At 40.3% G+C, this 12952-nt stretch overlaps 1 protein-coding gene across 21 annotated transcripts in view; it reads left to right on the top strand.

Moving 5' to 3' along the window:
* Positions 1–12952, top strand: part of DTNA (dystrobrevin alpha) — a 451122-nt gene that overhangs the window by 197605 nt on the left and 240565 nt on the right. For all 21 annotated transcript variants that reach the window (NM_001076260.2, XM_024984389.2, XM_024984390.2 and 18 more), the window contains exon 2: positions 7561–7690. The gene's annotated coding sequence lies outside the window, so the exon portion shown is untranslated. The remainder of the gene's footprint in view (positions 1–7560; positions 7691–12952) is intronic.

Here is a 12952-nt window from a genome sequence, read left to right as displayed (position 1 = left end):
TATCATCTTTCTATGAAGCCAGAAAATAAAGTTTTCCCAAAATGTAAAAGCATGCCCTACTTCTCACTAAATTGTTTTTAGTTTTGGGAAATATTTCCTTTTTAAAAATATGTTATTGATGTTACATTTAAAGAGGTTTATCACTGTTATGTAAACACATTTATGAATAATTTTTTTAAATTTCTAAGTCAATTCCTAATAAAGTAAATATTGATAGATATAACACACATAGTCACAAGCTCTTTAGGGTCTTCAAGAGAAAAAGTTTGAGTATATATGATGCAGGCCATAGTATCATTTTTTTTTAACTCCAAAGTGTCATGGAGATGAATGATACCTCATTAAATGCTCTATCTTTTATTTTCATTTTTTAAGAAGACACTCCTCTTTTCTGAGTCAGATGAAAATCAGTCAGGCTCTCTGTTGTCCTCAGGTGGTTAATAGGGCATGTGGCACATTCAAGGTCATCAGTCAAGGTCAGAGAGCACCACCGAAGGGCAAGGCCTGAACTGGCTCCCAGAATCAGATCCTTCCATTTCTTTATGGTTTCCAGAAAAAGCGCATCTTTGTCCAAGAAAACACTCTCTGTATTTTGCACATAAATATTTTTTCCTGAGGAAACAAGATACATGAGATATATTATAAGCCCCCCCAAAAAAATTCGTCGCTGAAATTGTGTCCAAATAACTGCCGTGTTTGCAGACATGTGATTTTAGGAGCCTGAGCTTTATGGTTAGGGTTTATGTGTATTAGAGAAGATTAATGTTTAACAATGTGGAATTCTGTCTCCATAGTGCAAACATTTAATTTGTGATATTTGGGGAGGTGTGGAACTCCTCCTGGAGACATGTATTCTCATTTTCATCCATCTCTCTTTTAAACATTGTTACTAATGGAACTAGTAAAGGTCATAGGAAATGTCGTAGGAAATCTTTTTTTTTATTTGGCTTTCCCTCCCCCTGTATCCAGTTTCATGACTTCTTTCCTTCCTTCTTCCTTCCTTCCTGTCTTCTATTCTGGCTGGATCTTTATATCACGGTAAAATCAGACACATATCAAAGCACAGTGCATCATTAATTTCTAAAAAGTGTGCAGAACTTTAGCAAATGAGTGAACATAAATTCAGAGCAAAATATTGATGGTCACATATCACCAGGGAAATTTCAGTAGAATCTATCAGATACCCACATGTGGCTAATTAAAATTTTGTCTTTTTAAAAATTAATTGGATAAATCTCTGTCATTCTGATTTAACACCCAAAGTTCAATTTAATTCTTTTTGATCAATTTTATGTCTTGAGATGCAAGAGACAAAAGGCTGAGCATAGATAAACACTTTTTTTCCTGGTCAGCGAAAATCTGTTCATCGTGCTGCCTTACTTGGAATTAAGTTCAACTTGCTTAAAAGTTTAATGAGGTCGTCACTAGGGGGTAGTTTTTGTGTGTACTCGGTTTACTTGCATATTGTTCATAAAAAGAGATTTTCATTAAAGAAAACTTTTGAGATAATTCCGTTTAGTAAGAGTGTAAGTTAATGAGACCACTTAATCGTGGTCTCATGATTGTATTTTTTTTTTAAAGCTTACAGATTGAGAGAATTACTCACTCTAAAAATATATTCTGAAAAAAAAATGACTTATTTTTCTGATATTTTAGGATACACGGGTTTTGTACAATAGAGATTTCTATTATAACAAAGTAAGTGACTATTACTTTGGACTATTATAAAATAATAACAAAGTAAGGACTATTATAAAATAAACCTACTGCCTTATACTGAAATAAAATAATATACTGCCTTATACTTCTTTGTGTATGAGTGTATATAAAGCACATGAGTAAACCAAAGAAGCATTTGCTGACTTGGGATGTCCCAAACCTTCATATGTCATATTCTTTAATTAGCAAGTTTTATAAAAAATTTCATAGCCAGAAAAAATTTGTGTAGCATTTATTTATGCTGAATATGTGTGGCTCACTAACAACAGAGACAAAAACAAAACTTGAAATAAAATTATCTATCTCTTAGAATCCCTGGGGCTTCCCTAGTGGCTCAGCCAGTAAAGAATCCACCTGCAGTGTGGGAGACCTGGGTTCCATCCCTGGTTTGGGAAAATCCCCTGGAGAAGGGAACAGCTACCCACTCCAGTATTCTGACCTGGAGAATTCCATGGACTGTAAAGTTCATGAAGTCACAAAGAGTCGGACACGACTGAGCGACTTTCACTTTCACTTTAGAATCCCTCAATTTCATTAAAAATCATGTGTGTGTGTACACATATGTATAGATAATTGGAAGTAAATGTAGAAAATCTTCATAGGGATTGCCTCTCACTAGTGGAATATGGATGTTATTCATTTTTATAATTTATTACATTTTCCATACCTCCTAAAATTAAAGTTACTTTGATTATTTAAAGAGCTATTTAAGTGCCCAGCCATCTCTTGATTCATTTTTTTTTCTTAAACTTGCTTCTTCATAAATACTTCTAATACTTCATATAGAGCTAATTATTTTTACATTTATTATTTTGAAAAAGAAAAAATGATGGGTACTTAAGTGAGTTCTCCACAACAGAGCTCCTCTGTGCAGGGCCTGCCCAGGTGCAGTACAAATGGTTAAACACAAAGGGAAGATGTTCTTTTAAAATGCAAATATCATCTGGGTGAGCAACTGCCTGAGCTACAGTGAGATGCTGCAGATAGAGACACAAAGGCAGTCCTGAAAAACGCAAACACGCGGTGTAAGGAACAGAGCTAAGAAATCCTTTCTAAACCACCTTCTTCCTTCTCAGCACCTTGAAAACAGTTGACTGAATACCCGCCTGAACTGATGCTGACAAGCATACCTTTTTTCTTAAAGGTTCCTAAATGTCAGCAGGCCTCCGGCTCTCTGCTGGGAAAAAAATTCCATATTCACTGCAAAATGTAGATGTCTACTCTGCTAACAGCCATTTCATCTAAATACTCTTACTCTCACTGCTTTATCTTACTTTAACCTCCCTGATGAAGTGTGAGTTTTTTGAATCCCTGTTTGTTGGTGAAATATCAAGAGGGAAACGGAACAGTGCTACCGTCTTCTATTTGCTCAAATATCCTCTTGCAATCTCTGTTACGTGTTGTAGGCGGCAGTCCCCAATCTTTTTGGCACCAGAGACCAGGTTCATGGAAGACAGTGTTTCCACGGACTAGGGTTTGGGGGGAGGGGTAGTTTGGGGATGATTCAAGCACGTTATATTTATTGTGCACTTTATTTGTATTATTATTACATCAGCTCCACCCCAGATCATCAGGCGTTAGATCCTAGTGGTTAGGGACCCCTGTTGTAGGGATAATGAAGTAGGTGACTTAGAGGTGAAGCAGGCAGTCACTCTGCTGCCGCTAAGTCGCTTCAGTCGTGTCCGACTCTGTGCGACCCCATAGACAGCAGCCCACCAGGCTTCCCCGTCCCTGGGATTCTCCAGGCAAGAGCACTGGAGTGGGTTGCCATTTCCTTCTCCAATGCATGAAAGTGAAAAGTGAAAATGAAGTCGCTCAGTCTTGTCCAACTCAGTGATCCCATGGACTGCAGCCTACCAGGCTCCTCCATCCATGGAAGTTTCCAGGCAAGAGCACTGGAGTGGGTCGCCAGTGCCTTCTCCAGACAATCACTCTACTTTCCCTGTGCACTGTCATCTAGAGTTTTAGAATCGTGAAAGACAGCCCATGTGTCTGCCATCATTGGGTTATTATCTGACAGCCAGAGGTTAGATACACGACTGCCTCTTGAGATTAAATTCATTTCCCTGGTTATTTGGCCAAAGACTTCAAAACCTCTGAAGCAACGTGGATGGACCTGGGGATTGTCATACCGAGTCAAGTAAGTCAGACAGAGGCGAAACAGCGTGTGACATTTCTTAAATGTGGAATCTAAAAAGAAATGATTCAAATGAGCTTATTTACAAAACAGAAACAGACTCACAGACTTAGAGAAGGAACTTACGGTTGTTGAGGGGAAGATACAGGGCCGGGGAGGGGAAGGGATGGATGGGGAGTTTGGGATAGACATGTGCACACTGCTGTGTTTAAAATGGATAACCAACAAGGAAGTACTGTATAGCACGTGGAACTCCACTTCATGGTCTGTGGCAGCCTAGATGGAAAGGGAGTTTGGGGGAGAATGGATACATGTGTATGTATGACTGACTCCCTTCACTATTCACCTGAAACTATCACAACATTGTTAATCAGCTGTGCTCCAATACAAAATAAAAAGCTTTAAAAAAAAAAAAGACTTCATGACGTATGGCAGCTGTGCTGTGCTTAGTCGCTCAGTTGTGTCCGACTCTTTGTAACCCCAGGGACTGTAGCCCTCCAGGCTGCTCTGTCCATGGGGATTCTCCAGGCAAGAATACTGGAGTGGGTTGCCCTGCCTCCTCCAGCGGATTTTCCCACCCCAGGAATCGAACTCAGGTCTCCTACATTGCAGGTGGATTCTTTACCAGCTGAGCCACCAGGGAAGCCTGATGTATGGCAAAAACCAACAACATTGTAAAGCAATTATATAGCCCAAATTAAAAAAAAAAAAAAGAAAGACTTCAAAACTTCACAGAAATGAAATATCTGCACAGCAACAAGCAGATACAGCCAGTCTTAAAGGTAATTCCCTTGGGGACCAGAATCTCTGCTGGGATTTTCCCTTCTGTGAGGGGGCTACACCAGATCAGATTGGCTAGACTGACCCAGTGTTACAGCCTCTTTATCCTCAGAGCTTGAAGCAGCAATCTATGCCCTTAATAGGAAATATGTGCAGACATCCAAAATCTTCCCGGTTCTCAGGCTGAACTATGTGTCAACAAGAACAAATCCTTGGAACAGAGAGGGTGCATGAGTATCCATCCCTGAGCACTAATTCTGTCTCCAGCGTTAAGGCATCCAGAAAGGCCCATATCCACAGGCTCCTCCCTGACTCTCATCTAGTAGCCTTGTGTCTGAGGTGATTCTGAATTTAGTCCAAGGGCCACAATCCCAAATCCACTTTACTGTAGCTTCCTAAGCTACTTTAATGTTCTTAGACCAGTAACGAATAATCTGGTGAAATGATCTAATTAAGTTTATACCGCAAGTCGGTGTAGGAACAATTGGGAAAACACTGAGCTTCATATTTGCTAGTTGTTCCCCCCTCAACTGAACGTACATTTAGTGAAGAGTATTATTCACCATTAAAGATGACGTGCTAAAGATGATTAAGAAATAAACAAGACTGTCCCTGCCCACAATTTGCACATATTCTTACAGAGAAGAAAAATTATAGCAATTGTATATGGTAACAGGCTTCCCAGGTGGCTCAGTGGTAAAGAATCTGCCTGCCAATGCAAGAGACACAAGAGATTCAGGTTTGATCCATGGGTTGGGAAGATCCCCTGGAGAAGTGGCTACTCACTCCAGTATTCTTGCCTGGAAAATCTCAAGGACAGATGAGCCTGGTGGGCTACAGTCCATGGGGTCGCAAAGAGTCGGACACGACTGAGTGACTAAGCACAGCATAGCACTATAGAGCTGGTTGTGTTAGTTGGGTACCCAGGCTAACTTTGTTGGATTTATGAACATGCTGTCAGAACAGAACTCATTTATATGTAGGGACTTACTGTACTTCTTTGTCTTGTACTCAGTGGTACTAAATTGACTCCAGCCTCCAAGCAACATACTGATGGTCTTCAGGGAGCCAGATGAAGGAGACAGAACTCTATTTTATCCCATGATGCTAATTTTAACCTCAAGTCACATGGTCAAACTAGAATTTGATAGCTAAAGTAGAATTAAATGAGAATTTAAAGTGAGAAAGGTATTATTTTCTGTTCCTAATCAAGGTTCATGTGAGATTTTGCTATGCGAGTGTCCACCAGGCTGCAGGGAGAAGAGAGGGGAAGATTGATGCCTTTCGTTCAGTGGCAGTTTGGGAGGCGGGCACCCTCAGATCAAGACTAGAAAGAACTGTGGTAGTTAGTTCCGGATCCTCGGAAGTGGTCCTGGGTGACAGAAGCCGAGAGCGGTAGAGAAGGAGCTGCCTACCAGATAACTGGTTTCCGTCACTGCCTGTGAGATGCAGGCTGAGATGGAGACCCCTTCCTGGTAGAGAAGGAACAGCAAAAGCTGAAGCTCGCTCATAATCAAGATGTCATCCAAACAGCAACGTCCACTGAAGTCACAGATCCCAGTTAAGCTGTGAAATATGAGCCTGCCTGTAGGTCCTTTCACACGGCCTCTTTATCTGAGCAACATAATGATTGCCATCATTTTAGATAACCTGAGCCAAAGGAGAGAGCTTGGCGAGGAAAGTGAAGGATGGGGCTGGAGACAGAGGCCACTCCCACCAGCCGGGGTGCAGAGCCAGGCTCCTCTCCCTTCCTTTCCCAGCTCCACTGTCATCAGAAACCTCTGCTTTATTTGCTGTGATCTCCCTTCTCCCCATCTTTTCCTTCATCTGAACATAGGATTTCCTGAGCTTCAAATTTCTGCTCCTTCAAGCCACCTAGGACATGGAATAGTAACATCCAGCTTGAGGGCTGGTGAGAGGAAGAAAGTGGGAAAGGTGAGGGGGTGGAGACAGAAAGGTGGGAAAGACTAGCTGAAGGGAGGTGATGGGTAAAGCATCTGGTCACTTTCATCCAGCAGGGCAGGGCCTCTTGGGCAAATTGCCGAGTTTGACCTGGAGCCTCTCTTTCTCTTCTCCTCTGTGAATTTTCTCTGAAGGCAAGATGATGAAAATCGTTCCGCTTTGTTAAAAAACACCAACAGACCGTATTCTGAACTATTTTCTCTATGTCATTGCTACGCAGTACTGTAAAGCCTGTGGATCAGGAACATCAGGGTGCCTCTGTGATAGCCTACGCCTGCATCTACCATCAGAGTGGATGCTGGTCTGAGGACTCTGCCCTCAACTCTAGTTTCCTTGGGTTTAGTAGAAATTGTGGTGACACAGTATTCTAGAAATTTACCAACTTGGGAAACACAGGAGATTCTCTGTTTTCCCATTTCTGGGTTTTAAATAAACCAAAAACAAAAGGCAATATTAGGAACCCAAAAGGCTACTCTGTTACTGCGTGCTAGAGCTCAGTCACTAAGTCATGTCCAACTCTTTATGACCTCATGGACTGTAGCCCGCCAGGCTCCTCTGGCCATGGGATTTCCCAGGCAAGAATACTGGAGTGGGTTGTCATTTCCTTCTCCAGGGAACCTTCCAACCCAGGGATGGAATCTATGTCTCCTGAATTGGCAGGCAGGAGTCACCAGGGAAGCCCACTCTGTTACTAACCAGCTGCTTAATCTTGGACGCTCACTTTACCCTCTGGACCTCCCCATCTTCATCTGTAAAATGACTTTTGGCACAAATGTCTATTTTTCTAAACATTTATTATAGCAATTGAGAACCAAAATTCTGAGTTGAGTATTACAAGTCATTCTTAGTGGATGAAGGGATTTGTAAAACACCATATGTTCTAGATCTGCTCATTCTGTTTCTGTAATAAACATGTAAGTGTGAGTTACTTAGCTAAATAAAAGTGTGTTTTCTTATTGCAGATAAGTGAGATTTACAAGTCCCTGGATGAAACACTTGGGAAGTCTTTAAATGCCAGAATTGACTGCAGTTTCAAAGAAAAGAAGATAGATGGTTTTGGAAAGTTCATGCTGTTTCTTCATTGAATTTTAGGTGAGTGAGTCTGAGTCAAGGAATTTAAGATGGACTTTGAACTATTTCCCCTTAAAGTGTTTCTTTTCTTTGCGTGAGAAGAAAATGGGGTTCATTATGGCCAGCATTTTATACTTTTAGTGGGGTGCTGCATAGTGAAAGACTTCGCTTCTGTGCCTTTTGGTTACTTTTTTTTTTATTAACAGAAGCCATATGAACGACAAGGTGTGAGGTACAGAGATGACCTTGACATTTCTTCCTGGTTTCTATTAAGCAAACGCAATAATGCTTCATTCTATTCTATAGGCCATCTATTTTTTAATATATAATAGTGTTTCACATCAGAGTAATGAGCCAAAATGAGACAAGACTAAGTTGTAATGATGTAAATGAGAAAAGAATTTGATGGTGGTAATGACAGTTTAATCATTACAAGTCCAAGTCTGAGATAAGGTTTACAATTCAGAGGCTGCTCAGAGGGAGATCTCATATTGCTTAAATTAAAGTAGGACATGGTTTAAGTTAGGTGTGGTCTTCAAACTTCCCATGTGCTCACATTAAACTTTGTCTTGCCTGGCCATGAAATGGATGGATAAATATTTTTATACCACCACCATACATAATTACCCTTCCACATTACAAAAGACGAGCTCGTACAAATCGGTGCCTTACCATTAGTCTGCAAAACGTGTTGTCAGTTTTGCAGCAGAATGGAGGGAAAGAGAGGAATTGAGTGGTGGTCTTGTTGAGGAAATTGTGTGTGGCTTTTTCCACCTCTTCCTGAGTCCTGTTTTCACACATGTATACTAATTAAATAATTTTCTATTAAAGAAAAAAAAAAAAAGAATGGGGATTTCCAGAACATCAGAATGTACGACTGTTCACTGTTCTGAATAAAACAATGCCACTGACAGAACATTGACCACTGTCTAAATCTAATCCAAAAAGACAGCAATACCTCCTTTATACATTTTATTAAACTTCAAAGAGAAGGCGGGTTATTGTCTCATCATTTAAGGGCGTGTAAATTTGGTTTATTGAGGTCATATGTGGAACTAAAATGGTGATTTCATTTATTTACAAGATGTTTGTTGAATGCAGCTCCCAGGAGCTAAATTTAATGCCCTTAAAAAGTATCAGTAAATCAATTTGCCTAGTGTAACATTACTCTGGAGGAGAAAATGAAAATGGAAAACTTATTAACTTGCTGCACTCTCTACTTTGCGTTGTTCCAGTCTATGCATGTTTTTAACTTCACATCCATTCCTTGCCCTGCTCGTATTCTGCTGGTTCTTTCGGGGCTGACCCCTAGAAGCTTTTTTCCAGCTTTCAGACCCATCCTTTGTTGCCTCTAGTTTTTCCCGATGGCCTTGAACTGTGAGCTGCTGCAGGAGCCACAGGAGACTTGGGTTCAATCCCTGGCTTGGGAAGATCCCCTGGAGAAGGAAATGGCCACCTACTCCAGTTTTCTTGCCTGGGAACTCCCACAGAGAGAGGAGCCTGGTGGAGAGTTCATGGGGTTGCAAAGAGTCAGACATGACTAAGCAGCTGAGCGTACACATGACATCACTTCTTCTCTCTGTCCCTTGAGACCTATGATGCTGATACCTGTGACATTCTGCTGCTACTAATTTCCAGGTTGATTTATTATCCTCATTTTAGCTTCTCAATCTTTCCATCATCTGTGTGGCCATTTTCCTGGATTAAATTCAATTTATTTTAAATGTTTAGACTGTATTCTCTTTTCTCGGTTAGATCCTAACTGACTTGTCAATGCTTAATTTCTTCCAAAATTATTGGAAGAAAAGTGAATAGGGATTACTTGCTTCTCTCAAGGAAAATAAATGATTCTCAGGAAAAAAAAATTTAAGTTAAATGTAAAACTAGATATTTTTAGGCTGGAAAACATCAAGCCCAATAAATTTAAAGCCATATTGTATTTCATTATGGAATATACATATTCCATATTCTAAGCTATACAATATTGTAGTATTAATTTGTTGGTGTTAACAGAGCCTTTGTCAATATTTCCATTATGTATATCAAATTTATGGTAAGATTTTTTAATTTTCAGATATACACCAGATATGCGTTTTACTTTACTAATATTCGCATTAAACAAACTTCTCTACACGCAGTGTAAGAACTTCTTTTTAGAGTTCAGCCTCATTCCTGCATTCACCTTTGAATCTCGAGTTTCAGATTTATTTTATTATGAATCTCATTACTGTCTTTCAGTAACACTTTTTTGCTACTTGAAGATCCCTTATGGTCTGAACATTTCCCATGTCCCATAATCCCATAATAAATACTGAATATATTGGAAAGCAAAGTGAGGAGGATTCCAATGTCTGTGCTTTTTTTTTTTTTTTTTTTGTGACAGATAAAACAATTTACCATTGTCCCAACAATCTCACTCACTCTAAAGGGCTTCCTGGATACTAAAGCAGGTTTTTACTTAATCATTTTGACACATCACTTGGTTATGTTAAATGTGAATGCCTCGCTCTTTTCATTTCCTTCTCATTTATGTAGACATTTTCCTTTTCAGTCTTTTCTCGTGATAACTGCTCCTCTATTTTAATGTATTTGGGTACACTCATAAGGACATGGTGTCCCTTCTACGGACAGATTTTCATCTATTCAACCAATGGCAATGTCAAACCCGCAGTGTCTAAATGAGCATCCTTTCAGATAATATGAAATGAGGTGATGAGCAGAATGACTTGGATTCCTTCATAATCTAAAATTAGGAGACACAGGGATGAGTAGCTCTATGGTATGGTTTAACTTGCAGTGTATTGCTCATATTCTCACATCTCCCTTAGTTTACTATGGCACTGAAAATTCTAGTCCTTCCTATTTCTCTCTAGTTTGTGGAAATGAGGCTTTATAAAGTTATATTTTTAAAAAAGGCTCAGAAAGAGAAATACATCCATTAATAATACATACTGCATCACACAGAAGTCTAATGAATTAGCAAGGAAGAAACTCCTGAGGCAGTGATGCAAGCACTCAGCTTCTGCGAGTTTGGTACACATAAGTGGGTGGAGACCACTGAAATCATCTCACTAACTTCATAATACTGCCTAGTGGGTCAAGGGGAACACCCATCATAAAAGACAACTCAGGCTAAGCATATCTTAATGTCATATTGGAGGAGGAAGTAGGAGGAGCGGAAGTATTCGTCCCGACACTCATGGGCAACTTTATGAATAAAGATTTTAAATCACTGGTGCCTAAAGAGTTGAGGGAAGTGCTTTGATCAAGATGTAGTCTCAGTACTTCTGCTGAACCACAGAATAGGATGTTGGAAAAATCAAATGTTATCCATCTGTTAGCTGAAGTCACCTGTTATCCATCTTTGTGCTGCCAAGTCCAAGCTCTTACTGCACACACGACAGGCCAATAAATCAAGAGACAAGTTATTGGGGTGAGGAGTAATGCTTTATTCAGGAAGCCAGCAGACTGAGAAGATGGTGGACCCATGTCTCAAAGAATCATCTTTCCTGAATTAGAATTCAGGCCTCTTTTATACTAAAAGGGGAGGGAGTAAAGTCAAACATTTCCTCCTGGTCAGCCAGATGTGTTAATTTCTTCCTTCCTGCAGTCATTCACAGGTGGGCCTGGTCAGGATTGTTTCCTGTGAACTAAACAAAGATATTTTAGCTTACCAATCCTTACCTGCAAGGCAGGGTAATGGTCATCCCAGAGATTGACCATTATATGTAATTTAAGCTTATAGGCAACATCTCTTTAGTGATTAACTTGTAATAGGATACAGAGGTTCTTCCCTGTTTGCATCCCTGAAGACAAGCACAGTGCTTGGCACACTGCAGATAATTTTTAAATAAACTGGTGAATATGGACAAAGGCACAAAGCAGTACTGGCTAATGCTTACTGAGTTCCTACTTTATACCAAACACTGTTTTATATGCACATATACTTCATGTTTAAACAACCCTATGCCTGGGATTTCTTTGGAAGGAATGATGCTAAAGCTGAAACTCCAGTACTTTGGCCACCTCATGCGAAGACTTGACTCATTGGAAAAGACTCTGATGCTGGGAGGGATTGGGGGCAGGAGGAGAAGGGGACGACAGAGGATGAGATGGCTGGATGGCATCACTGACTTGATGGACGTGAGTCTGAGTGAACTCTGGGAATTGGTGATGGACAGGGAGGCCTGGTGTGCTGCGATTCATGGGGTCGCAAAGAGTCGGACACAACTGAGCGACTGAACTAAACTGATGATAGAAGTACATGCGTGCATGCTAAGTCGCTTCAGTCTTGTCCAACTCTTTGCGACGCTATGGACTGTAGCCCGCCAGGCTCCTCTGTCCATGGGATTCTCCAGGCAAGAATACTGGAGTGCGTTGCCACGCCCTCCTTCAAGGGATTCTTGCCAACCCAGGGATAAAATCCATGTCTCTTAAGTCTTCTGCACTGGCAAGCAGATTCTTTACCACTAGTGCCACCTGGGAAGCCCTCTTTTTTTTTTAAATATGAGGAAACTAGGGCCTAGAAGTGTTAAATAACCTGCCCGAGGTTCAGTAAATTGGGGTTAAGATTCAAACCCAGGCAGTATGACTTGGAGCCTAAGCACTTAATTATTATGCTGCACTGTCTCTCGTGTAATATAGTCATCAAGTAACTCTAAAACACAGAATCCACATCGTTTATTATTTTAAAATGTATGTCATTCTAGAATAAACCTGTATTAAGAAATCTTACTCAAATCATGAACAGCCTCACTTTGAACACAAATTCCTTTTTCAGTATTCCTAATCTCCTTTCCTTTTAAACCATGACTGCCTAAATTGACTTCCTAATTGACATTCAGATCTCATCATTTCTATTCTTTAATGGTTTGTTCTGAAATTAATATTTTAAAAACCCTATTGCTCTTTCATGCTATTTGCTTAATTGAAGAATGTATAATCTTGAGCAGCAAGTTACCTAAGCTCTCTGAGCCTCAGATTCCCCACCTGAAAAGATATATCTAATTTGTTGTGAAGACTTGAAAATTATATTCATAAAACAATAAAGTATTTCCTGGTACATGACAGGTACCCAGCAGAACAGCAGCTGTTCACCCATTTCAATCTCAAAGCCACTGTTGGCTGCCCCATCCACTGAGAACAAAATCTTCTTCCTGTGTTCCTTAGCGTGCCATCATAGAGGCACAGTGGGGCTCCCCAGGTGGCTCAGTGGTAAAGAATCCGCCTGCCAATGCAGGAGTTGCAGGAGTCATATGTTCAATCCCTGGGTCAGGAAGATCC

Source organism: Bos taurus, chromosome 24, assembly GCF_002263795.3.
Source record: "Bos taurus isolate L1 Dominette 01449 registration number 42190680 breed Hereford chromosome 24, ARS-UCD2.0, whole genome shotgun sequence".
Classification (NCBI taxonomy): Eukaryota; Metazoa; Chordata; class Mammalia; order Artiodactyla; family Bovidae; genus Bos; species Bos taurus.
This window is presented reverse-complemented; position numbering and strand designations above follow the sequence as displayed.